Raw genomic sequence first — 25,779 nt, forward strand, 5'->3', positions numbered from 1 at the left:
TGTTCCACACACAATTTATCCCATTGTTGAAGGAGTTTCATTCCTTCCATGGACAACTGAGCCTTGTCCTCTGCACTGGGCCAGACCTTGTTTTGTACCCAACGACGCACAAGTGCAATGTCCGGACACTCATCCTGGACTTTTGTCCAATCTGAGGGTGTTTTACCCAGGACACAGGGCATTCCGGTGGCCACCCCACTTGAGTGTACCACACTTTGGAAGATAGGTATCTGCCCTAAAGCTGGAGTTTCAGTGTCCTCAAGTTGTTCGTCAACATCTTCCCCTGATGACCCAAGGGGCACTCTTGACAATGCATCTGCATTGCCGTTTTCTCGACCAGAGCGAAATTTAATGCGGTAATTGAACTTGGCCAGTCTGGCGACCCACCGCTGCTCCAACGCTCCCAGTTTTGCATTCTCTAAGTGAGCTAGGGGGTTGTTATCTGTCATGACTAGCACCTCAGCCCCTGTTAGATACCGGCGAAACGTTCTGTCATTGCCCACACCAGGGCCAGTAATTCCAGTCGGAATGAGCTGTAATTGGCCGGATTTCGCTCGGAGTCTCTTAAAGACCTGCTGCCATAAGAAATCACTCGCTCTTGGCCGTCCTGCACCTGTGCTAGTACTGCCCCCAACCCATGAAGACTACCATCGGTATACGACAAAAAAGGGGTGTCAAACCGGGCGTATGCCAGCAATGGGGCACTCGTGAGGGCGGTTTTCACTTCATCAAATGCCTTTTCCTGTAGGGGCCCCCATGGAATGGGGCGGTTTCGAGGACCCAGCGCGGTCCCTCTCAAAAGTTCGTTCAAGGGACCCACCACTTGTGAGAATTTAGGCACAAACCGCCGATAGTATCCTGCTAGGCCCAGGAAGGCCCGCACTTCTCGCAGGTCACAGGGAGGTGGCCACTCTTGTACCGCCTTAATCTTACTGGCTATAGGTAGTACCCCGTCCGGGGTCACCAGGTGTCCCAAATACTCAATCTGGTTCCGTAACAATTGACATTTTTTTGGCTTTATTTTCAGGCCGTAGCTCCTGAGCCGCCGGAGAACTTGAAGCAGCTTCTCCAGATGATCTTCAAATGAGGTTCCGAACACCACAATGTCGTCTAGATATATCAGGACTGATTCAAAATTTAGATCGCCTAAGCAATGTTCCATCAGGCGTTGGAAGGTTCCCGGGGCGGTAGCGAGGCCAAAGGGCATCCGGTTGAACTCAAAGAGCCCCATTGGTAAGACAAACGCCGTCTTGGCCCGATCTTTTTCAGCCATTGGGACCTGCCAGTACCCACTTGCCAAATCCAACGTTGAGAAATACTTGGCCCGACCCAGGGCCGACAGGGATTCTTCAATACGGGGTAAAGGATATGTGTCCCGTATGGTGTGGGCATTCAATTTTCGATAGTCCACACAAAATCGGAGTGTTCCATCCTTCTTGCGGACCAAGACTACAGGGGCCGCCCAGGGACTCCGGCTCTCTCGGATCACTTGGTTGTCCAGCATACTGGCCACCATGCTCTTCACCTCTTGATAGAGTGCCGGAGGGATTTGACGATATCTTTCTCTAATGGGTGGAGTATCCCCCGTGGGAATCTGATGCTCAATCGTCTGGGTACACCCGAAGTCCTCTCCATGTCGGGAAAAGGTCTCTTGATGCTCCCACAAAACTCTCTCCAACTGCTCCAATTGCACTGGGGTCAGCTTCTCCCGTTCCACCCCCATCTGCTCCATGATCACACGACCATTCCATTCCTCAGTAGGAGGTTCAGTCCAGCCTACCTCGACCGCAAATGTCCAGGATGACTGTTGATCTGGTCGCAGTTCGAATCCTGCATTTTCCGGCACCTTCTCTGCACAAACAGTTCAGCCAGTATGGTCCCAGCGGGAATTGTAACAGCCTCATCTAAAACATTGATGCATCGGACCGGCACCCGTCCATTCTTCACAATCGCCAAAGACCGGGCCACATGTACTTTGGCAAATGAGGAACTCTCTTGGGCGGGCTCAAGTAGCACTTCAAGCCCATTTAATCTCTCTGCAGCTCCCAGCGGCAGCATTAAGAGTTCCTCTTGTCTGGGTCCCAGCAGGATCGGGGCCCGCGATGGCACTCGGACCCGGCCCACCCGGCCACCTGGGACCACACTTTTCAGCAAGTCGCAACTCAGCACTAGACGGTGTAAAATTCTCTGTGTGGGTCGGTGTCTTGTCGCCCGGGCCCAGTATCGGGGTCCTTCACTGGCATACATCTGGTGATTCAAGTCTCGCAGCACGTTCATTCCGAGCGTCACCTCCATTCCTCTTCTAGGGGGGTGATCCACCAGTACTACCCCTTTCTGCCCCAGCTCTTGACCAAACATTTTTAACTGCATCCACACGATCCCTTTGACTAACAGTTGACCATCATTTGCGGCGGTAAGTCGTATTACTCGGCCATCCTCTGGCATCACTAGTCGACTGAAGTATCTCTCATATACTTCTAGAGGCATTATAGTACATTCGGATCCCGTGTCAACCAAGCACCTCATCTTCCGCCCTTCAAACTCCGCTTCCATCACTGGACTACATGCAAACAAATATTGCTCATCCCGTCGAGGGCTTTGTGCGGGTGGGGCCGCTGCTGCTTGCCCTCTCATGGCAGCGGCCGGAAGTTTAAAGCCGGCGACGGGGTTTCTGGGGCTGCAAGCGTCCGGCAGTAACGAGAGATGTGTCCCTGGTGCCCACACTTCCAGCAGGTAATTGTTCCTCGTGGACGAGGGTTTGACTCATTCTGATAGGGCGACCTGGCCATCTGTGGGGTCACCGTTCCAGGGGGTGGGGCAGAAGGCCCCCGTGAGGGGGTATAGGCGGGACCAACTGTCAGTTGAGACAATTTCAGCTTCAACTCCTTTACCTCAGCACGCAAAGCTTGTACCACGCTTACCAGCCCCTCTCCCCCTGACCCCGATGACCCACCTTCCTCCAGCTGGGCACTGTTCACTGATCCCTCGGGCACATGGGCAGATTTCTCTTCCCTTTCCACTGCAGCTCGGTAAATCTGCCAGAAAGATAATTCTGGTGCAGCCCGGGCCATTTCCAACAGTTTGTCCCGGAGAAGTCTATTGACTAACCCGGTGACGAATTGATCCCGGAGCAAGCGATCTACCTCCCGGAACGCCCCCATGGCCCCCGGGTCTAGTCGCTGCATCTCATTCAACGTCTCTTGCAAGATATTAGAGTACTGCATCAGGGACTCACACTCTCTTTGGGGACGATTAAAGAATAGGGACCGAAGCTGGGCCACACGCGCTCGGCCCCCCAAACTCCCCTCTAACAGTTCCAAAATCTTTTCTAACGTATCCCTCTCTGATTCTGGGCGCACCATCACCATACGCCTAATATCACCCTCCAGTGCATTTAATGCCAGCTCAGCGCATAACGCGGGGGTCAAATTACACATGCGCAGAATACTCCGGACCCTCTCAGCCCAATCTTGCAACGCCATATTGCGCCCATCGTATTTCGGCATGTGCTGAAGTAAAGCTCCTACAGGCACATATCCTCCCGGAGTCGCCGTGGCTGCCCGGGGAACCTCAACCCCCGAGGAGGATGCGGATACAGCGGGGTCGTTTCTACCCTCGCCTTCGTCCATGACAAACACTGGATCCTGCCGACTACGCCAAAAATGTAATGACCAGAGGTCCGAATAAGATCCAGTGAGTCACAAACCAAGACCAGGGCAGAAATCTCCAACAGTAGTTTACTCAAAGGCAAAATAAGTAAGGTAATAAGAGGAATACTCAGGCAGATGCACCCCAAAGATACACTAATTCAGCAGCAGCTGAAATCACTGTGCCACTCCAAGGTCTCCTGAGAACTGTATACTCCAACAGGCTAGTAATCAATTTACCTCACAGAACAACTCAATACAAGAACAAGCGTAAATTGAATGTAGTGTTATCAAGAGGAGCCCCTGGAATGACACACTGAGTATAACTTACACACATCTACTATGCGATACACCTCTAAAGTAACGATTAAACACTCTGCAAAGGGATACCCGGGTATCTATGACTATGGTACCGTAACCTAACCACACAGGCTGCAGCCAGTCCAAGTCTTCAGCGCCAATAAATTACAGCACGCTTCTCCATCTTGTCGGCCGATGCCGAGCCCAAACGCCGGGGACTTAGTTTAGTGGACTAAAGAAGTTGTCTCTTCTCCTGTAGTTCCTAGAAATGTTCTTACAACAATCCGTCCGTCTTTATATATCAGCAGTCTGTCCAAACTTGTTTCTCAACTCAATGCACAGGGACTCCACAGACTCTCAAGTACGTAGTGGGCTTTCAGTAAAGTCTCAGTCTTCCAAAATAAAAGGTTAACTGTTTCCAGAAAAATGTTAGCAACAAAAACAAGTCTCTCACATAGTTGATTCTTCTCGAAGCTTGTCTCCAACACACTGGCAGCAAATTCACACAGTCTCTTTCTATAACACTGCTGCTTCCTTCTCCTTCCCGACTTTTCTTCTCTGCTCTCTGTTCCTTATCTCACAGTTTACACAACCGACACCAGACCCCACCCACCAGCACACATAGTCTCCGGGGGCCTGGCAGTGTCTGTCCTTTGCTGCAGCAGGCAAAAACCACAGGGTCCTAGTGCCCTCTCAGTGGGACTACAGTTCACCCTCTTACAACTGCACCACGAACAGTTCATTATTTACATCAACGGAACATCATAAGCACAGACAGTCTGTTCCAATGGCAGATACTTCTCTGCCCGTAACCCCCTTTATCTGGAGTTACCTTACTGGAGCTCCTGCTCCACACACTGACTCCTGTCAGTCCTGGTTCCCAGGGAAGCTGCCGAACTGGGATCACCATCCTTGTGACAGGGCACTTCAGAAAGTCCAGACCCGCAGACGGAACTGTAGCTTCTCCAACACAGTAGCCATCACAGGCTCTGCCTATACGGCCTTTCCGTGCGGTATTCAGGAAGTCCAGTCCCAGGCACTTCCAACACACAGGCCTTCAGTCCATAGCCTCACCATGTGCTTCCAGGAATCCAGTCCACTCCAGGACATTCCAACACACAGGCCATTCACAGGACTTCACACTCTGACCATTCAGGTCCATACACTCAACATGTGACCCAAACCCTGGTCACATTATGTACCTGTAACCACCCCCATAGGTGTGTGTGTGGTTAGCCAGTCGCACCCAGCTCTCCGACTAACCCTGCAAGCCTCCCTTTTAACTATACAAATACTTGTGGGACTACAGGTCCCAGAACAACAACACTACAGGCTTAAAGCGCAGACTTCCTCTGCGAGACATACAGTACCTGCCATTTACAATCATGCCGGACACTGTTTCATTATCACCATTACCAATACACACATACATACAGTGGGTATGGAAAGCATTCAGACCCATTTAAATTTTTCACTCTTTGTTTCATTGCAGCCAGTTGGTAAATTCAAAAAAGTTATGAGACGACAATAGACTTTTTGGTGATAATTCTAAACGGTATGTGTGGAGAAAACCAGGCACTGCTCATCACCTGTAAAAATACAATTCAAATAGTGCAACATGGTGGTGGCAGCATCATGCCAAGGGGGTGTTTTTCAACTGCAGGGACAGGACAACTGGTCGTCATTGAAGGAAACATGAATGCGGCCAAACACAGAGTTATCCTAGATGAAACACTCTTCCAGAGTGCTCTGGACCTCAGACTTGGCTGAAGGTTCACCTTCCAACAAGACAATGACCCTAAGCACACAGCTAAAATAACAGGGTAATATACTACGTAACTGGGCAATATACTACGTGGCTCTGTGCTGTATACTATGTCACTGGGCAATATACTACGTGGCTGCGCAATATACTACGTCACTAGGCAATATGCTACGTAACTGGGCAATATACTACGTAACTGGGCAATATACTACGTGACTGGGCAATATACTACGTAGCTGGGCAATATACTTCGTGTTTGGGCAATATACTACGTCACTGGGCAGTATACTAAGTGGCTGTGCAATATACTACGTGGACATGCATATTCTAGAATACCGATGCATTAGAATCGGGCCACTATCTAGTCTTACATAATCTCCTTTATCGTGTAAATTGCCGTCACTCATTACACAATGCCCTTGTTAAGCAAAATAACAAGAACACGCCATGTAAGAGACAACACAATACATAACAGCGGAGGAAGCGATATAATAAGGGACAGCACAATATATAACTAGACAGGATGGTACGTAGTAAGGGACAATGTTATATATAATAAAAGAGAAAACTGTAACTAAGGACGGCATTATACTTAATAAGTGAGTACACTATATACTAAGGGACTGTGCTATACATAATAAATGAGCACAATCAGGGTAGGACTGGGGTGTCTGGGACCCACAAGGGTAATGGACTCTAGGGGCCACCCTACAGCTATATGCAAATATCTGTAAGCCGTTATCCCTGTTAAAGTGGAGCATCGACTATCAAACGCAGGAGGCACCTGCACATCCACTGTGCACCACCATAACTAGGATGTACAATTTTGATAATTTACATTAAAGGGTTCTTTGGTTAAAACAAGTTGTCTCAGATCCATGGGCTCTACAGGATAGGTGATTGCTTAGGTCCGACCATTACAAACTGCACCGATCGGAAGAATGGGGAAGTTTTATCCCTGATGGGATACTTATCCCCATTTTAAAATTAAGCGGCAGGTGGGATGTCTGACCACAGCTCCATCCATTCTCTTTGGGGCTTCCAGAAAAAAACAAGTGCAGTTCTTGCAGCCACAGAGTGAATGAATGGATCAAGTCGAGCATGCCGCTCCAGTCTAATGGGGATACTCCACATTCTGCCGATTTGGTCCAAGCAATCAGACCCCCACCAATCAATACATTATCACTTATCCTGTGGAGAGGTGATTCCTTTTTTTCACAGGAGAACTCCTGTAAGTACATCTGTTCCACTGTGTTCCAAATATTTAATCTCTAATAGAAATAAAGAATCTTCTCATAATTAATTTTAGAGAGAACAAATGACCTCCATACTCAATACAAGCCACTAAACCAATAATACCACATACAAGGAAGAAATACCACCACATCATGACCAGACCACATGGTGACTGAATAATAATAAATACAAGGAACAAACACGTACACCATGAACAGACCACATAGTGTGATCAAATACCACATATTACCAGCATATAGTGACCAAATAATACCACATACAAGGAGAAATGCTACCACACCATAACTAGGCTACATATTCCACCTCATAGTGAACAAATAATACCATTTACAAGGGAGAAATACCGCCACACTGTTACCAGACCATAAAGTACCACCACATAGTCACCAAATACTACAATACTGATCATGAATAAAAACCACAATACTAACAACACTGTTATTACCACCAGTGAAATAATACACAAGAACTCTTTATATAGTGTCAGTGTACAGTTAATACAGTGATCATCGGTGACATTATACACAGGAGCTCTGTATGTAGTGTCAGTGTACAGGTAATACAGTGAACACCAGTGACATTATACATAGGAGCTCTGTGTATAGTGTACAGGCAATACAGTGATTACCAGGGACATTTTACACAGGGCTCTGTACATACTGTCAGTGTATAGTTAACCCTTTCATGACCCAGCCTATTTTGACCTTAAAGACCTGGCCGTTTTTTGTAATTCTGACCAGTGTCCCTTTATGAGGTAATAACTCAGGAACGCTTCAACGAATCCTAGCGGTTCTGACATTGTTTTTTCGTGATATATTGGGCTTCATGTTAGTGGTAAATTTAGGTTGATAATTTTTGTGTTTATTTGTGAAAAAAAATGGAAATTTGGCTAAAATTTTGAAAATGTTGCCATTTTCAAATTTTGAATTTTTATTCTGTTAAACGAGAGAGTTATGTGACACAAAATAGTTAATAAATAACATTACCCACATGTCTACTTTACATCAGCACAATTTTGGAACCAAAATTCTTTTTTCCTAGGAAGTTATAAGGGTTAAAATTTGACCAGCGATTTCTCATTTTTACAGCATAATTTCCAAAACCATTTTTTTTAGGGACCACCTCACATTTGAAGTCAGTTTGAAGGGTCTATATGGCTGAAAATACCCAAAAGTGACACCATTCTAAAAACTGCACCCCTCAAGGTGCACAAAACCACATTCAAGAAGTTTATTAACCCTTCAGGTGCTTCACAGCAGCAGAAGCAACATGGAAGGAAAAAATGAACATTTAACTTTTTAGTCACAAAAATGATGTTTTAGCAACAATTTTTTTATTTTCCCAAGGGTAAAAAGAGAAACTGGACACCAAAAGTTATTGTACAATTTGTCCTGAGTACACCGATACCCCATATGTGGAGGGGACCACTATTTGGGCGCACGACAGGGCTTGGAAGGGAAGGAGCGACATTTGACTTTTTCAATGAAAAATTGGCTCCAATCTTTAGCGGACACCATGTCGCGTTTGGAGAGCCCCTGTGTGCCTAAACATTGGAGCTCCCCCACAAGTGACCCCATTTTGGAAACTAGACCCCCCCCAAGGAGCTTATCTAGATGCACAGTGAGCACGTTGAACCCCCAGGTGCTTCACAAATTGATCCGTAAAAATGAAAAAGTACTTTTTTTTCACAAAAAATTTTTTAGCCTCAATTTTTTCATTTTCACATGGGTAACAGGATAAAATCGATCCTAAAATGTGTTGGGCAATTTCTCCTGAGTACACCGATACCTCATATGTGGTCACAAACCACTGTTTGTGCACACGGTAGGGCTCAGAAGGGAAGGAGCGCCATTTGACTTTTTGAATGAAAAATTAGCTCCAGTCGTTAGCTGACACCATGTCGCGTTTGGAGAGCCCCTGTGTGCCTAAACATTGGAACTTCCCCACATGTGACCCCATTTTGGAAACTAGACCTCCCAAGGAACTAAACTAGATGTGTGGTGACCACTTTAAACCCTCAAGTGCTTCACAGAAGTTTATAACGCAGAGCCGTGAAAATAAATATTTTCACAAGAGTAACAGGAGAAATTGGACCCGAAAAGTTGTTGTCCATTTTGTCCTGAGTACGCTGATACCCCATATGTGGGGGGGAACCACTGTTTGGGCAAACATCGGGGCTCGGAAGGGAATTAGTGACTTTTGAAATGCAGACTTTGATGGAATGGTCTGAGGGCGTCACATTGCGTTTGCAGAGCCCCTGATGTGTCTAAACAGTAGAAACCCCCACAAGCGACCCCTCTTTGGAAACTAGACCCCCAAGGAACTTATCTAGATATGTGGTGAGCACTTTGAACCCCCAAGTGCTTCACAGAAGTTTACAACGCAGAGCCGTGAAAATAAAAAATCATTTTTCTTTCCTCAAAAATTATGTTTTAGCAAGCAATTTTTTATTTTCACAAGGGTAACTGTTATGATCAGGTGACCTTGGAGCAGCATGAAAACTTTCACTGGAGTAGGTGGTAACTATACTGACAGCAAACCCTGATCTTATCACCGCAACTAGAAGTAGCCGTGGGGTGTGCCTAACAAAACCTAGACACCTCGACACAGCCGGAGGACTAAATACCCCTATAGATGGAAATAGGAATTTCTACCTTGCCTCAGAGCAGAACCCCAAAGGATAGGCAGCCCCCCACAAATATTGACTGTGAGTAGTAGAGGAAAAGACACACGTAGGCAGAAAACAGGATTTAGCAAATGAGGCACACACTAGCTAAATAGGAAAGGATAGGACTGGATACTAAGCGGTCAGTATTAAAAATCCTTCCAAAATTATCCACAGCAGAAAATACAAAAACTCCACCATCTAACTAAAGATGTGGAGCGTATATCTGCATCTCCAGAGAATCCAACAAGACCGAGAAAACACTGACACAGTCTAAGCTGGACAAGAGAAAAACAAATGAATAGCACAGAATATAAGCACACTGCATGTGTGCCACAGAAACAAAAACCAGACACTTATCTTTGCTGAATTGACAGCTGAGCAGGAGAAGCCAGAAAGTGATCCAACACTTTAGAAGAAACATTGACAACTGGCAAGGACTAATGAATCCTGCACACCTAAATATCCCAGTCAGAACTGCAATCAGCAGATACACCTGGCCAGGACTGTGACTCTGAGACAACTGCATTCCCACCTACAACCACTGGAGCGAACCCAAGAGCAGAATTCACAACAGGTAACAGGAGAAATTGGACCCCAATAATTGTTGCCTAGCTTGTCCTGAGTATGCTGGTACCCCATATGTGGGGGTAAACCACTGTTTGGGCGCATGTCGGGGCTCGGAAGGGAGGGAGCACCATTTTACTTTTTGAATGCAAGATTGACTGGAATCAATGGTGGCGCCATGTTGCATTTGGAGACCCCTGATGTGCTGTAACAGTGGAAACCCCTCAATTCTAACTCCAACAACAACCCCAACACACCCCCAAGCCTAATCCCAACTCTAGCCATAACCCTAATCATAACCCTAATCCCAACACACCCCTAACCACAACCCTAACCCCAACACACCCCTAACCCTAATCCCATCCCTAATTTTAACCCTAATCCCAACCCTAACCCCAACACACCCCTAACCATAACCCTAACCACAGCCTAATCTTAACCCTATTTCCAGCCCTAGCCCTAATTCCAACTCTAACCCCAAGGCTATGTGCCCACGTTGCGGATTCGTGTGAGATTTTTCCGCACCATTTTTGAAAAATCCGCAGGTAAAAGGCACTGCATTTTACCTGCGCATTTACCGCGGATTTCCAGTGTTTTTTTGTGCGGATTTCACCTGTGGATTCCTATTGAGTAACAGGTGTAAAATGCTGCGGAATCCGCACAAAGAATTGACATGCTGTGGAAAATACAACACAGTGTTTCCGCGCGGTATTTTCCACACCATGGGCACAGCGGATTTGGTTTTCCATAGGTTTACATGGTACTGTAAACCTGATGGAAAACTGCTACGAATCCGCAGCGGCTAATCCGCGTCTCCGGGTCCATCACTCAATGACGGCACATCCCTAGCGTACACCCATTGTGGGCGTGTGCTATTGATGCGTCCGACATTGCTGTCAATGGCGGCCGTAACGGACTATGTTACACCGCGTTTATGCCGTGGTGTAACATAGTCCGTCTAACGGACTGCTTAGACGCAGTGTGAACTATCCCTAACCCTAGTGGGGCAAAGAAAAAAAAATTTTCTTTATTTTATTTTTGTCCCTACCTATGGGGGTGATAAAGGGGGTTTATTTATTATTTTTTTTATTTTGATCACTGTGATAGAACCTATCACAGCGATCAAAATGTACTTGTAACGAATCTGCCAGCCGGCAGATTCCTCGGGCGCACTGCGCATGCGCCCGCCATTTTCCAAGATGGCAGCGCCCATGCAGCAGCTGGATGGACTTCGGGAGGGACACGGGAGGTTGGTAAGTATGATGTGGGGGGAGCGGACAGGAGGACGGAGGGGAGCGGAGGACAGGAAATGACAGGACAGAGGACGGAGGGAAGCAGATCGGTGGGGGGGGTCAAATCACGATCTCCAGCCATGGCTGATGCTATTGCAGCATCGGCCATGGCTGGATTGTAATATTTCACCAATTTTCATTGGTGAAATATTACTATCGCTCTGATTGAAAGTGAAAGTGAAACATCACTTTCAACAGCCAATCATAGTGATCGTAGCCACGGGGGGACTAAAGTACAACTCCTCCTGTCCCTGCAGGCCGGGTGAAATTACAGTTAACCCTTTCACCCGGCCTGCAGGAGCCCAATCCGGCCATGACGCATATGCTGTGTCACAGGTCGGATTGGCACAGGTTTTCATGACGCATACGGTGCGTCAAAGGTCGTGAAGGGGTTAATACAGTGATCACCAGTGACATTATACACAGTGTATATAGTGTATAGTGTACAGGTAATACAGTGATTACCAGTGACATTATACACAAGAGCTCTATACATAGTGTCACTGTACAGGTAGTACAGTGATCACCAGTGACATACACAGGAGCTCTGTATATAGTGTACAGGTAAAGTGACCACCAGTGACATTATACACAGGAACTTCATGTACAGTATATAGTGTCTAGTGTGTGTGTACATGTAATACACTGACTCACCAGTTACGTCTGTAGTTGAAGTCCTTCATCTTCACTTTTCTTCTCCATCCAGCACAGACCGCCATCACTTCTTCCAACCAGGACTTGTCTCTGCAAAAAATAACACACAGTCATCAATAGCTTACCACGTCTAGAGCTCATTCCCCTCTTTTTCCCTGACTTCTACACTACATCAAATGAAGGAAAAAAGCGACGTAGTGACACCCCCGGAATAGTATCAGGACCCCCCTTTTGTTCCCTCATGGAAAACCGTTTCCTAAGAAGTAAATTATATTACAGTTGTAATAATGTCTCTAGTTGGACTCTAAAGAAATGATGAAAAACTGCAGACACGTGAAAAATATATTTTGTCAAGAAGAGATTCCCAACATTTAAGTAAATATTCTACATTTTTAATGAAACACAATTTTAAAATAATTTAAAACAGGGGGAAGGAAAAGGGGAATGTGACCTCCAAGAAATGGAGAAAAACTGCCATCAGCCAATTGCAAACCTGAAAATGAATGGATGTAAGGACTAAAAAGTCAGAGAAAAAGTGGTGGGGGGGGAGCTGGATTGAGAGGCGAGCCTATATATTAGCTAGTAGGTAATCTATTATGCTGGTTGTATACCAAGTAGGCCTTTGAAAGGCTCTGCTGGATGTACCACAACTAAATATTTGTAGTCACAAAAAAATCCTATATATCTGCCGTGTATCTCATACCTTCCCTTACAGATAAATGGTGGCACAAATGTATAGGCGTGAAGTTGGTACATTTTTACTTCCACAGAGATGGTAGTACTAGTCAGGATGGCGTGTGTGTTTCCCTTTTAAAATGGCCGTCAACCTAGCAGAGGCCAGCGGCTGAATGTGTACGCTCGTCGCATGCGGCGCATGACGCTGATGTCAAACGCCGGTGACGACAGGCACACACTCATGAGTGTTGATCGGGAGGTGCGCCGCGGCGGTTCAGGTAATGAACGTTGCGGGCGCGTGACCCTGCCCCTGCAAAAACTCTGTCTGAGATTTTAAAGGGCCCATTCCCCTAAAAACCGCAATTTTTTTCTTCTCCTTCCCACCACCATCTCCCTGGACCACTACAATGGCCCACTGGAGATTTCCCTGATACCCCAGTATGCCAGTCCGGCCCTGAGTACACGATATACTAAGAGACTATGCAATAAATAAGTTAGTGCACTATGTACTAAGGAACTGTGCTATCCATAATAAGTGAATACACTATGTACTAAGAGACTGTGCTATACATACTGTACATTCCTGTATCTGTTTGCAATATCGGTGTGCTGCGAGCTTTAACAGACACAGTGAGCACGTCCTATTCTGATCCTCAAAATTGCATCAGAACAGGACATTCTCTGACCCTCACGGATCTTATGCTCAAAGCCGTGATTTTCACGGATGTGTGAATGGACCTATAAAACTCTACAACTCCGTGTGCTGTCTGATAACAAAAAAAAATCTGGCAGCACCTTGACATTTCACACAAATGTGAGAATGTGGCCTAAGGGCTTTTACAGGTAACATTATCACTCCTCGTCACACAGATAAAGAATAATTTTTACCGTATTTTCCAGCGCATAAGACGACTTTTTGACCCCTAAAAATTGTCCCAAAAGTCGGGGGTCGTCTTATACGCCGGGTACGGCGTGTGCAGGGCGCGATCCTGGATGTCGGCGTGTGGTTCCCAGGGTCTGGAGGAGAGGAGACTCTCCTTCAGGCCCTGGGATCCATATTCATGTAAAAAATAAAGAATAAAAATAAAAAACATGGATATACTCACCCTTGGACGGCCCCTGGCTCACAGCGCTGCTAGCGTCTGCCTCCGTTCCTAAGAATGCAGAGAGTGAAGGACCTTTGATGACGTCGCGGTCAGGTGACCGGTCACATGACCGCTCATGTGACCGCGACGTCATCGAAGGTCCTTCACTCTCTGCATTCTTAGGAACGGAGGCAGACGCTAGCAGCGCTGTGAGCCAGGGGCCGTCCGAGGGTGAGTATATCCATGTTTTTTATTTTTATTCTTTATTTTTTACATGAATATGGATCCCAGGGCCTGAAGGAGAGTCTCCTCTCCTCCAGACCCTGGGAACCACACGCCGTATAAGATGACTGGGCGCATAAGATGACTCCCCTCTTATACGGCGGTCATATCCCAAATTCCATATTTTATATGGAAAAGTTGGGGGTCGTCTCATACGCCCAGTCGTCTTATACACCAGAAAATACGGTATATCTATTGACTGCTGACATCTCATCTGATTAGACTAGTTTTCTTCTGTTTCTTCTCCATCTGATCAAATGCTCATTTCAACATCTCCCAACCACGACTCGTTTTGTTACGATGATTGTCGCAGCCCTAAAAATAGCAAGGTCACATACATTGTATACATACAGTGGGTAGGGAAAGTATTCAGACCCCTTTAAATTTTTGACTCTTTGTTTCATTGCAGCCATTTGGTAAATTCAAAAAGTTCTTTTTTTCTCTCATTAATGTATACTCTGCACCCATTCTTGACTGAAAAAAAAAACAGAAATGCAGAAACTTTTGCATATATATTAACCCCTTAGTGACGGAGCCAAATTTTTGAAATCTGACCAGTGTCACTTTATGTTGTAATAACTCTACAACGCTTCAACAAATCCCAGTGATTTTGAGATTGTTTTTTCGTGACACATTATACTTTCTGATAATGGTAAATTTAGGTCAATATGTTTTGTGTTTATTTATAAAAAATATAAAAAATTTGAGAAAAATGTTAAAAAATTTGCAATTTTCAAACTTTGAATGATTATCCCTTTAATCCAGATAGTCATACCACAGCAAACCATTAATAAATAACATTTCCCACATGTCTGCTTTACATCAGCACCATTTGTAAAATGTTATTTTATTTTGTTAGCATTTTAGGAGGATTAAAAATGTAGCAGCAATTTTTCATTTTTTCAAGGAAATTTACTAAATTTATTTTTTTAGGGACCTATCCATGTTTGAAGTGACTTTAAGGGTCTCATATATTGGGAAACCCCCAAACGTGATACAATTTTAAAAACAGCACCTCCTGACATATTGAAAACTGCAGTCAGGTAGTTTATTAACTCTTCAGGTGCTTTACAGGAATTAATGCAAAGTGGCATAACTGAAATGAAAATGTGCATCTTTACCACCTAAATGCCTCTAACTTCTGAACAGATTACTACAGCCATCAGACTCTAAAGGCCCCTTCACACTTAGCGACGCTGCAGCGATACCGACAACGATCCGGATCGCTGCAGCGTCGCTGTTTGGTCGCTGGAGAGCTGTCACACAGACCGTTCTCCAGCGACCAACGATGCCGGTAAGCAGGGTAAACATCGGGTAACTAAGCGCAGGGCCGCGCTTAGTAACCCGATGTTTACCCTGGTTACCATCCTAAAAGTAAAAAAAACAAACAGTACATACTTACCTACCGCCGTCTGTCCTCCAGCGCTGTGCTCTGCACTCCTCCTGTACTGGCTGTAAGCGGCCCTGCGCTTAGTTACCCGATGTTTACCCTGGTTACCAGTGAAGACATCGCTGGATCGGTGTCACACACGCCGATCCAGCGATGTCAGCAGGGAGTCCAGCGACAAAATAAAGTTCTGGACTTTCTTCAGCGACCAACGATCTCCCAGCAGGGGCCTGATCGTTGGTCGCTGTCACACATAGCGATTTTATTAACGATATCGTTGCTACGTCACAAAAAGCAACGATATCGTTAACAATATCGTTATGTGTGAAGGTACCTTAAGGCTGTGACTTGGTCGTGAATTGCCATGGCAAACATCAGGACGACAAAATCAAGATCTGAGGGCACCAATTTGGTTAAATAGGAAGCCCCCACACTCTGTTAACCATTTATAATGATGTAGTCACTATTGACAGCAGCATCTAAGGTCTTAAACAGAGTTGGATGGTGCAAACACTGATCGTGGCTGATGCAGCAAGTTGTCAGCTATAGTGGACAGCCGACAGCTGCGGGATTGTCACCTGTATGGGGAGGCTATTCTCTTATATCTCAGGTCAGTTAAAAGAAGTATTGGCTGTCATTAAGGGGTTAAAAAAAACTGAAATATCAGATGGTCATAAGTATTCAGACCCTTTGCTCAGACACTCATATTTAAGGCATATGCTGTCCATTTCCTTGTGATCCTCTGTAACGAATGGAAGCGGAAACACAGGTGGTGAAGTTCACATTCGTTTTTATTGATATTTTTGTGGAAGTTCGGGACCACGGTCCAGGGGGCTCCGAAGGGGGAGTGACTGCGTGAGCCCCAGGCACCCGTGGTAAGTCTCCTCAAACAGGGTTGGAATGGAATGCCTGGGGGACACGTGTGCTACCTCCATTTTGACCCCAGACACGTGGCAGCTGTCCCAGCGGGACAGATGGACAAGCAGGGTTAACGGATGTCATGGAGCTGACACAGGTTGTACTGGCGTTGTCCAGAGGTATGGATAGCTGAATGGCGGGACATGACAAAACTGGCGTAGACAGAACGGTCGTCATCCAGGATAGCTAGGTAACAGGTAGCTGATAGTCTGCGGAGACAAACAGTAAGCAGAGCACTGGCAGAACACTTCAGAAATGGGAAGCTAGCAACAGAGGACACTTGTTGCTCTGGCTCCCTCCCTATGGGGGAGAGGCTAGAAATAATAATTGCAAAGAAGCCCATGGTCAGAAGTACTTTTTGAAAAATGCATGCTGTCTCTTTAAGAGATCGGGAGCACAGGCACGCGCGACCTAAGCACTCTACCCGAGGACCTGCTGGCCGTGTGCCAGGAAGCAGGAGGAAGAGAGGAAGCAGAGGCTGCAGCAGGACGGCGTGGGGCCCGGCACAGAGTGGGAGTACCCAGGAAGGTACAGGACCAAAACCGGGTGTAACATCCTCCTTGAAATGGTTCTACTCCTTCATTGGAGTCCAGCTGTGTTTAATTAAACTGATAGGACTTGATTTGGAAAGGCACACAGCTGTCTGTATAAGACCTCACAGCTCACAGTGCATGTCAGACCAAATGAGAATCATGAGGTTAAAGGAACTGACCCAGGAGTTCACAGATAAAATTGTGGCACGGCACAGATCTGGCCAAGGTTACAAAAGAATTTTTGCAGTATTCAAGGTAAGAACACAGTGGCCTCCATAATCCTTAACCCCTGCCAATTTTTACAATTCTGACCACTGTCCCTTTATGAGGTTATAACTCTGGAACGCTTGCATGCATCCCGGTGATTCTGACATTGTTTTCTCGCGACATATTGTATTTCATGTTAGTGGTAAAATTTACTTGACATTACTTGCGTTTATTTGTGAAAAAAAATGGAAATTTGGTGCAAATTTAGAAAATTTCCCAATTTTCCAACTTTGAATTTTCATGCCCTTAAATCACAGAGATATGTCACACAAAATACTTAATAAGTAACATTTCCCACATGTCTACTTTCCATCAGCACAATTATGGAGCCAAAATTTTTTTTTGTTAGGCAATTATAAGGGTTAAAAGTTGACCAGCAATTTCTCATTTTACAACACCAGTTTTTTTAGAGACCACATCACATTTGAAGTCACTTTAAGGGGTCTATATGATAGAAAATACCCAAGTGTGACACCATTCTAAAAATTACACCCCTCAAGGTGCTTAAAACCACTTTCAAGAAGTTTATTAACCCTTCAGGTGTTTCACAGGAATTTTTGGAATGTTTAAAAAAAAAAAAAACAACATTTAACGTTTTTTCAGAAAAAGTTTATTTCAGATCCAATTTGTTTTATTTTACCAAGGGTAACATGAGAAATTGGACCACAAAAGTTGTTGTACAATTTGTTCTGAGTACGCCGATACTCCATATGTGGGGGTAAACCACTGTTTGGGCGCATGGCAGAGCTCGGAAGGAAAAGAGCGCCATTTGACTTTTCAATGCATAATTAGCTGGAATTGAGATAGGACGCTATGTCGCGTTTGGAGAGTCCCTGATGTGCCTAAACAGTGGAAACCCCCCCAAAAGTGACACCATTTTGGAAAGTAGACCCCCTAAAAAACTTATCTAGATGTGTGGTGAGCACTTTGAACCCCCAAGTGTTTCACTAAAGTTTATAACGTAGAGCCGAGAAAAGAAAAAATCCTTTTTTTCCCCACAAAAATGATTTTTTAGCCCCCAGTATTGTATTTTTCCAAGGGTAACAGGAGAAATTGAACCCCAAAAGTTGTTGTCCAATTTGTCTTGAGTATGCTAATACCCCATAATTGGGAGAAAACTACTGTTTAGGGGCATGGCAGAGCTCGGAAGGGAAGAAGTGGCGTTTTGGAATGCAGATCGAATGGTCTGCAAGCATCACGTTGCATTTGCAGAGCCCCTAATATACCTAAACAGTAGAAACCCCACACAAGTGACCCCATATTGGAAACTAGACCCCCAAGGAACTTATCTAGATGTGTTGTGATAACGTTGAACCCCCAAGTGTTTCACTACAGTTTATAACGCAGAGCCATGAAAATAAAAAATCTTTTTTTCCACAAAAATGAATTTTTAGCCCCCAGTTTTGTATTTTCCCAAGGGTAACAGGAGACATTGGACATTAAAAGTTTTTGTCCAATTTGTCCTGAGTATGCTGATACCCCATATGTGGGGGTGAACCACTGTTTGGGCGCACGGCAGAGCTCGGAAGGGAAGGAGCACGTTTTACTTTTTCAACGCAGAATTGTGTGGATTGAGATTGGATGTCATGTTGCGTTTACAGAGCCCCTGGTTTGCCTAAACAGTGGAAACCTCCAAATTCTAACTCCAACACTAACCCCAACACACCCCTAACCCTAATCCCAACCCTAACTACACCCCTAACGTAATCCAACTCTAGCCCCAACCCTAATTTACCCCCAATCCTAACCCTAACTTTAGCCCCAACTCTAACGGGAAGATAGGGAAAAATAATAAAATAAAAAAAGTATTTATTTCTAACTAAGGCTGTGATAAAGGGGGGTTGGATTTACTATTTATATCGGGTTTTTATGTTTGGCAGCTGTCACACACTAAAAAACGCTTTTTATTGCAAAAAATATTTTTTGTGTTAACATATTCTGAGAGCTATAATTTTTCCATATTTTGGTCTACAGAGTCATGTGAGGTCTTGTTTTTTGTGGGATGAGTTGACGTTTTTAATGGTACCATTTTCAGGCACATGACATTTTTTGATCGCTTTTTATTCCGATTTTTGTTAGGCAGAATGAACAAAAACCAGCAATTCGTGAATTTCTTTTGGGACGGGCGTTTATACCGTTCTGCGTTTGGTAAAATTGATAAAGCAGTTTTATTCTTCGGGTCAGTACGATTACAACGATACCTCATTTATATAATTTTTTTATGTTTTGGTGCTTTTATACAATAAAAACTTTTATAGAAAAAATAATTATTTTTGCATCGCTTTATTCTGAGGGCTACTATAACATTTTTATTTTTTTGTTGATGACACTGTATGGCAGCTCATTTTTTGCGGGACAAGATGTACCATGTTTATTTATATCCGTCTTTTTTTTTATCCCGTGTTATTCCACTTTTTATTCAGCTCTATGATGATAAAGCATTGTTTTTTGCCTCTTATTTTTTTTTCTTACAGTGTTCACTGAAAGGGTTAACTAGTGGGACACTTTTATAGTTCGGGTCGTTATGGACGCAGCGATACTAAATATGTGTACTTTTATTTTTTTTATTTACATAAAGAAATGTATTTATTGGAACAATATTTTTTTTTCTTTATACATGTAAATATTATATCGCTGATCTGACACTTTGCACAGCAAAAATCACCCTGTTGCAGTACTATGCATACAGGCTTGCCATTCGTGATGAGTTCAATCCCCTTGTAAATGCTGGGAAGTTGACGCAACAATTTATCGTTGACAGGTACATCAAAATTGAATCCGACAGGATCGAATATATAAAACAAAATCAAAAGGCATTACGCGTCGACAGTTATGCCTGTGTTATGGATCACATCCGTAATGCTGCATTACACCAAGGGCTAAAAGCTGGGACACCAGTAATTTTACCGTCCACTTTTATTGGAAGCCCAAGAGCTATGCAGCAAAATTACCAAGACGCCATGACAATTGTCTGAAAATTCGGAAAGCCAGATCTTTTTGTTACGATAACCTGTAACCCAAACTGGAAAGAAATTACTGAAAACTTAGAACCATGGCAAATGCCAGAGTTAAGACCAGATTTGGTTGCACGAGTATTTAAAATCAAACTCCAAGCCGTGCTTAACGAGATTTTGAAAAAACACATTTTTGGCCATGTAGTTGCCTATGTGCATGTAATAGAATTTCAAAAGCGTGGACTACCACACGCTCACATGCTTTTAATCCTCGGAGAGGAAGATAAACCGAGGGACAAAGAAATATTTGATGAATTGGTCTCTGCTGAAATCCCAAATGAGACCTGTGATGAGGGAACAGCCGCCATCTTGGAACAGGCATGCTATCAGATTGGCGTGACTCCATTTTGTCTCCTGGACACAGGAGTGCTCCTGGCCCCCACCTTTGCTAATGAATAGAGTTCCTATTAGTATGCTAACGGTCTGAGCTCAGTGTAAACTGTAGACGGTAGTTCAAAGCCCCATGAGGAAACCACGCCACCAGGGGGCTTGGAAATGCTTGGGGGCTTAATTAAAACACGCATGCCAAGTGGCCACTGGATACACATCTATTATGGCAGCCCAGCCAAACCGTCTCCAACATGGAATTGTGAATTATGGACGCATCGTCCGAGGTACAGGCTCATAAAAAATATTCTCCTTACCCTAAAGAAATTGTGCATCCAACAGTGTGACTCCCGTGACGGTGGAAGGTCTGAAACCCGAGATATAGGGATCAGCCTCCCACAGGGACCGAATGGGTCCAGGTTTGATCCCAGTACGACCGGCAGAACAAACCACAGGCGCTGGTACTGCCCGTGTGCTGATCCGATCATCCTGAGAGAAGTTATCCCATTTATTAGATATTGGAATAAATCTTGCAGGGAGACAGAGGGGGTGGAGATTGCTAAGCCCACCCAGCTGCAGGCAGGGGGGCTCAGCCAGGTATAAGAAGAAGCTGAGGTCACTGGGAGGCTCTCACTCCACAGAAGAAGATGATGATGATGACATCTTAAGGAACAGGGTATGCCAGCCAGAGGGGAGCAAGCACATGCTTTCTGGGGGCTGCCCGGCAACTAAGATTTGGACCTGCGGAATGCTGCGCGCCCCCAGCTTCCCCAAGCGACCTTCGACCTGGTAAATTGACCTCCAGCTTTATACCTTTAAGCCTTGTATTATTGTTGTTATATTGTACTCTGACTAATTCTTGATATATTTTTTGACTGTATATTTCTTGTAATTATCTAGTGCGCCCTTAAGGCAATTAAATCATAAATTAATTTTGGGCTGATCCTTTTACTCTGATTGCGAATCTTAGAATACCCAGGGTGGGTAACAGGGCAGTCTCCCCGGCGGCCATTTGCTCTAGGTGCAGTTCCTTTACTGACCTGAGAGACAAAGGGGGCGCCGGAGAGCTGGACCTGTGTAGTGACGTCACGGATTGGTGACGTGGGAGGAAGGGGTAATCCTTCACAGTGGTGGCAGCGTACGTGGGATCAGAGTAATAGTGTGCGTGGGACCCCTACTCCCAGACACTAAAGACTACCAGTGGTAACTTTCACTGCTGGGGTCTTAAGGTCAGCCCAGCACTAGACGGTCAGAGTGTAGATATAATAAGTTGTGTGCAAGGTCAGGGGTACAGCTGTGTCAGTAACCAGAGGTTCCAAAGATGGCGGAGGGCACCAGGAGTGCAGTGAGGGCGCAGGCCAGTGCTATGGCTTATGAGGAGGTGGTGGTGGACGGTACTGTTCCAGGCGAGGGGGAGCTCAGCCCAGACTCCCCAAGGAGCCAGCCACCCGTGCTTAGTCCGGCAAGGGACTACCCACCACCTACCCGCCCCAGCCTGTCCACATCAGCGGCCCTTGTTGCAGCGGCAGTGGCACGTCTCGAGGCGGGTAATGAAGACGCCTATGTGAGACTCATGGCAGCTGCAGAGAAAGCAGCGGAGGCCGAGCGTGCAGAACGCCGTGAAGCAGAGGAGCGGGAGAGGGCAGAACGCCGTGAGGCAGAGGAGCGAGAGCGGGCAGAACGCCGTGAGGCGGCAGAGCGAGCAGAGAGAGCGGCAGAGCGAGAGCGCGCAGAACGCCGAGAGGCGGCAGAGCGGGCAGCGGAGCAAGCAGCGGCAGAGAGAGCAGCGGAGCGCCAGCACCGTCTGGAGATGGCTCAACACGGGCTCCCGCTGGACGCCCCAGCACCACCAGAGTCCAGGGCTTCCAAAGTCCGGGCCGAGGACTTCCCTCTGCTTGAGAAGGATGGAGACCTGGATTCCTTCTTGCTGGCCTTTGAAAGGACCTGCCTTCAACACCATCTGGCCCCGGATCAGTGGGCAAGATACCTGACCCCCCGTTTGAGGGGTAAGTCCCTGGAAGTTTTGGGGGACTTACCTGCCGGGGCGGAGCAGGACTACAGCAGCATCAAGCGGGCCCTGATCCAGCACTACAACCTCACCCCAGAGTCTTACCGCAAGATGTTCCGGAGCCTGCAGCGGGGCCCAAAGGACACCTGGACCGACCACATGCGGGCATTGCTGAGAGCTGCAGAGCACTGGACCTCGGGTCTAGCGCTCACCACCCGCCAGGAGGTCCAGGAACTGTTCGTCATGGAGCAGTTCTTGTGGAACTGCCCAGAGGACCTCCAGCAGTTCCTCCGTGACCGGAAACCGAAGGGGGCTTCTGCTACAGCCGCCCTGGCAGATGAGTATGCCAATAACAGGGCGCCTGAGCCGAAGAAGCCTGCCAGCAGCACCTGGAGAGGGGGTAAGCCCAATCCTGCCCCTGTTTCCCCAGCCCCCAGAGTGCAAGGGGTGTACCCCTCTGCTGCCCTCCCCAGGCCAGGCGCAGAACCCAGACGTTGTCATCACTGCAACCAGCTGGGACACTTCAAGACCGCATGTCCCCAGCGTCTTAAGGCCCCATCCCTGTCCCCGAAACCGTCCACTGTTTTATGTGTGGGAGGGGGTGGTGGGAGGTCCCTGGACAATTACCAACCCGTCACTATCGGCCGCTCCGCGGTCATGGGACTGCGGGACACAGGCACTGAACGAACCCTGGTACGTCCTGAGGTGGTGTCCCCTCAAGACTTGGTACCGGGGAAAACCCTTTCCGTCTCCGGAATTGGAGGCGTGGAGCCGGCGCTGCCTGTCGCCAAGGTGTTTTTGGACTGGGGTGCCGGGAGGGGAATGCGGGAGGTGGGAGTAACGTCAAATATTCCTGCTAATGTATTACTTGGGACCGATTTGGGGCGGCTAGTGTCTCAGTATGTGGCCACTGAACCCCCAAGTTCGGCTCCCCAAGAATGTCATGACTCTACTGTGAATGTTGATGTGTTGAATGTGCCTCCAACAGTGGGGGAGGGAGTGAAACCTGAGGGTACTCCATACACTGACACCACACACACGGGGCTCACGGGGAGGACAGGTGAGGAGACTGTAGGGGAGAGCTCAGAGGTGGAGGGAGGGGCTGCTATGGGCAGTGTAGGGCCCCTAAGTGAATCCAGCCTGCTGAGTCTAGGACCCCTGCAGGAAGAGGAACAGACCATGGGGGGAGGAGGCGTCCCGGGAGAGGAGCCACCAGGTAAGACCCCAGGGCAGGAGTTCCCCACCCCCGGGATGTCAGGAGGGCAGGAAAGTCTGCCTGACCCGGCGACTTGGTCAGGGGCCGGGGGGAAGCAGGTGCTACCCATGGGCACAGCGGTCGTGGCCGCTGTCACCCGGAGTGGGAGCGCCGGAGCCCAAGGAGCCTTGCAGAGGTCCGACGGCTTCCCCCTCTCTGACCAAGTGGCTGAAGAGTCAGACAGCGGCCAGGAGACAGATCCCGGGGAGCTGACAGCGGATGTGGCGGTGTCGTCCATTCTCGCCACATCGAGTCAGGGATTTCAGGCAGTGTTGGAAGCCGACGCTAGCCTGAAAGCTCTCAGGGAGCAGGCGGCACAGCCTCCTGGGGAGTCAGACCGCGAGCGGGTGGTCTGGAACCAGGGACGGCTGTACCGGGTATCGGTCCAGCAGGGTTCACCGGAGGCGTGGCCCAGGGACCGACAGTTAGTGGTACCCTATCCGTTCAGGGCGGAATTGTTGCGGATAGCCCACGAGATTCCCATGGCCGGACACCTAGGGATCGCTAAGACCAGGGCCAGGCTAGCGCAGCATTTCTACTGGCCTGGAATGAGGACCGAGGTAATTGCCTACTGCCGTTCGTGTGACACCTGCCAGAGGGTGGGGAAGGCGGGGCGGCGCCCCAAAGCCCCACTGGTGACTCTGCCCATCATTGAAGAGCCTTTCTCGAGGGTGGCTGTGGATCTCATTGGACCTCTGTCCACTCCCAGTCGCTCCGGGAAATGCTTCATATTAACGGTAGTGGACTATGCCACTCGGTACCCGGAGGCGGTCGCTTTGTCATCCATTCGGGCTGACAAAGTGGCCACTGCCTTACTGGAGATCTTCTCCAGAGTGGGGTTTCCCCAGGAAATGCTCACCGACCGAGGGACCCAGTTCATGTCCCAGCTGATGGAGTCTCTCTGTAAGCAGATCCAGGTGCAACATCTGGTAGCCAGCCCGTATCACCCACAGACCAATGGCCTGTGTGAGCGGTTCAACGGCACCTTAAAGCAGATGCTTAAGATGTTGGTCGACTCCCACGGGAGAGATTGGGAGCGGTATCTCCCACACCTTCTATTTGCCTACCGGGAGGTTCCTCAGGCCTCAACGGGGTTCTCCCCCTTTGAGCTCCTGTATGGGCGACGTGTACGGGGGCCCCTTGCTCTAGTGAAGGAAGCGTGGGAAGGAGATTTGGCCACCCCTGGAGTGTCGGCCATTGAGTATGTTGTGCGCTTCCGGGACAGAATGACGGCCTTGACGCGGCCGGTGCATGACAATATGGCCCAGGCCCAAGCTGACCAGAAGCGGTGGTACGACCAGAATGCTTGTGAGAGGACCTACCAGGTGGGTCAAAAGGTGTGGGTACTGGTCCCCGTCCCACAAAACAAGCTTCAGGCAGCCTGGGAGGGTCCATACCTCGTGCACCAGCAGCTCAACGCCGTCACCTATCTGGTCACCCTGGACCACGCCCGTGGAAGGAGGAAGGCCTTCCACGTGAACATGATGAAAGCACATCATGAGCGGGAGGCTTGTGCCCACCCAGTGTGCAACCTCCCGGAGGAAGGGGAGGTAGAAACCCTCCTGGATCTGCTTACCCAAGTCAAGGCGGGTGGATCCATCGAGGATGTGGAGGTTGGCCACCAGCTTTCGGAGGACCAACGTTCCCAGCTGGGGGTCACCCTACACCCCTTTCGGGAGCTGTTTAGCAGCCTGCCCGGAAGGACTGAGGCAGCCGTCCACGATGTGGACACCGGCAATCACCCCCCGATCCGGTGTTCAGCATATCGGGTCTCTCTCGAGGTGCAGCAGCACATGCGCCAAGAGATAGACGAGATGCTGAAGCTGGGGGTGATCCAAGCATCCAACAGCGCGTGGGCTTCGCCGGTAGTCCTCGTCCCTA

The 25,779-nt window shown here is 47.4% G+C and overlaps 1 long non-coding RNA gene across 1 annotated transcript in view; it reads right to left on the reverse strand.

Annotated features, from left to right (window-relative positions):
* The window catches only part of LOC138667509 (uncharacterized), a 147,755-nt gene that overhangs the window by 34,621 nt on the left and 87,355 nt on the right, over window positions 1-25,779 (reverse strand). The window contains exon 4 of the long non-coding RNA XR_011318798.1: window positions 12,148-12,237. This is a non-coding gene — a long non-coding RNA (uncharacterized lncRNA). The remainder of the gene's footprint in view (window positions 1-12,147; window positions 12,238-25,779) is intronic.

This window comes from Ranitomeya imitator, chromosome 2 (assembly GCF_032444005.1).
Source record: "Ranitomeya imitator isolate aRanImi1 chromosome 2, aRanImi1.pri, whole genome shotgun sequence".
Taxonomy (NCBI): domain Eukaryota; kingdom Metazoa; phylum Chordata; class Amphibia; order Anura; family Dendrobatidae; genus Ranitomeya; species Ranitomeya imitator.